Source organism: Galeopterus variegatus, unplaced genomic scaffold, assembly GCF_000696425.1.
Source record: "Galeopterus variegatus unplaced genomic scaffold, G_variegatus-3.0.2 Scaffold11277, whole genome shotgun sequence".
Lineage (NCBI taxonomy): Eukaryota > Metazoa > Chordata > Mammalia > Dermoptera > Cynocephalidae > Galeopterus > Galeopterus variegatus.
The window spans coordinates 43,986-46,923 of NW_007737388.1; positions in this window are offsets into that span (position 1 = coordinate 43,986).

A 2,938-nucleotide genomic window follows, 5' to 3' on the forward strand; every position below is an offset into this window, starting at 1 on the left:
GTAAGCCTCTGAGATTTTAGACTTTGTGCTTGCAGCATGATGTAGCCCATCCAAACTCCTTTGGCTGGCACTCAAGGCCTTCCCATAAATAAGAGGACCACTCTTCCAGGCTTTTCTTTCATAATACTTACATGAATCCTAAAATCCAGCCAAACTTGTCTATTTGCCACGTTCCAGTGATATCTGGCACCATGTAACATACCGGCTTTTTCTCATACTAGTCCCTTTGCCCAGAATTCTCCTTCCCATCTAAATCCTACCAACCTTATAAGATCCATCTTAGTAATCCCTCCTCCAAGAGACTTTCCTGAATGACCTGAGTTAGAAATGAATCCTTCTGTAGAATATTTGGTCATTTATTTGTCTCTGTCCTTGCTAGACTGTGAGCTCCTTGAGAACAGGGTTTTGGGTCTCATTGGTCTTTATGACCCACACTCCATGTAAGCTGTGCTTTGAGTGTCTTATACATGGCAGTCAAATATTACTACCATGTTCCACAGTCTAGAACATTCCCTAAAGCAGTTTTCATGAATCATTTTGTCTTATTTCTACATAGAAAATACAGTGAACTCTCTCAGCCACCTTATGACTCTGAGCCACTGCTGAATGCAAGCTTCCAGTTTTTAATCTCAAATTTCATTTTCTGGCCCACTTTTTTAACCCTCTTCATTTTTCCTTTCACCTACATCCTCAACACTCATTGTTGGCTTTCTTTCAGAGGCTGTTTTTCACTGAGGAACTAAGCTGTTATCATTCCACTTCTGAGAGGTTGAGGTGTGGGCACTAAGTGGTCAGCAAGCCTCACTCCCAGCCAGGTAACTCCCTTCCGCACCAGCCTCAGAGTGCATGACACAGACTCAGCCTCTGCACACTGAAGCTTGCTGCACACAGGACCTCCAGGTTGCTCGAGAAGTGTTGAAGCTGTAAGTGATACATACAGTGATTCCCACCTCGCCGGGTTCCTATGAGGATTAGAGACTACCCTGGGCAATGCCTGATACACAGCAGGCACTTGATAAATGACAGCCATTGCTGTTACAACACGCCTTCAGTCGGGCCACACACAGACACACGTGTGCCCTGACATAGTGGCCCAAGCGACATCTAAGAGACAGCCACCAAGGCCGCCCCCCATCAGCCCTGGCTCACTCTCTCCCACACACACAGTCTCCCCCCACTCACTGTACAGTGCCTGAAATCCCAACATGAAAATTCTATCTTTTATGTTTGAAAATATTATATCTATCCAAGAAAGGCCCCTAGGAAACAACATCTCACAAAAGATTCAGTAACCAGGGGCCAATCCAGGGGAGGTGGCATAGGATCAGGGGCACTATGCCATTGCTGGGATAATGTGGAGAGAAGCCCTAAAATATAGAGAGAGAATTGTGGGCCTCTAGAAAGAAAAAAGAACTTGGAAGTCATTTGGGTCAACCCCTCATCATGTATGTGAGGATACTGAGCCCCAGAGATAGGAAGTGACCTGCCCACAACCCCAGACGCATTAACAAGAATGCTGGCTCCCCATTTCAGGCCTCCTGACTCCCTGGTTACTGGTCTCTTTACACCACCCATCTCCCGGAGACAGAGGTTGTTAGACCCCAAAGACCATCTTGCTGGGACCCACCTGCACCCTGCTCCCTGCCAACCCATCTCCCGGAGACAGAGGTTGTTAGACCCCAAAGACCATCTTGCTGGGACCCACCTGCTCCCTGCCACCCCCTCTCCTGCCTCAGGTGTCCTCATTCGACACAGGTTCACACAGCAACCCTCTTTCCTGTATCACCACCATTGACAAAAAAGTCGAGTAATTTTATTTAAGTTGGTAGGGAGGGGAGAAAGAACATAAAAGGGGGGCTACCCACTCATGTGAAGCCCAAACTGTCCCCTCAAAAATATACAGCTGCTCCAGCTTTCTGACTTGAGCTGTTAGCAGAGATTTCAGAAGCTTGGCTGCTAATAGCAGCAATGGAGTCTGGCCTGCTCGGCCTCCCACATCTGCTCCTGGGCTCCAGAAGTGGGAGAGGAGGCCCAGCCCGGGAGGCGCCTGAGCAGATGGCAGCTCTGCTCCCTGCAGACGACTTCACTTGGGTGATTACACCTGATGAGGAGGTTGGGAGGCCTTCTTGCCGATGATAATTAGCCAGGATAAATAAACTGAGCCCCGTGTGGAGGTCTGGGAGAACACGAAAGATTAATATTAGTGGCTGCTGGTCATGGGCACCTACTGAGTGCAGGCACTTTACAGACCAGTTTTCAGTTAATCCTCCCTCCAAGGCTGTGAGGCATAGGTTTTATGATCCTCATTTTATACAAATGAAAAACTAAAGCAACATACCCAAGATTGCACCAGCAGTAGGGTAACAGCTTCAAGGTTCAAACTTTAGTTCAACCGATTTGGGAGCCTATATTTTTTCTGGGGTGCCATACATATACCCATGATATCACTGATGATCCAACAACATGGATCCCTTTAACAAATGTGAATCTATCCCCTGCTCTATGACAGACACTAAAATGGCCCTTAGCACCCAAAGACAAATAAGACACCGTCCCTCACCAGGGCCTCACAATATAGAGGAAGAACAAACACAGAGACATCAACAAGAATTGCACCACCAAATGGGAAATTCCCTTGCAGAGGCAGTAGTCGCCTGGATAATTTTCATTGTTGTTTTTTACTTCCTTTCCATTGTCCTTAAGACCCTGAAGGGCCATAGATAAATAATAAAATGTTTTTGAGAGAAAGGAAGAATGACATAATAAACACAGGAAAGAAAGAAAAACAGAAGAGAAAAGGGAAGTCTATATAGTATCTACACATTAGAACAGGAATCTCCAAACCAAACTAAGAACATACAATAGGGAATTTGTCAGGGCCACTGAGGTCCTGGGAAGGTTGGCTACCAATGACCAGGGCTTCCTTCCATGGCTCAAA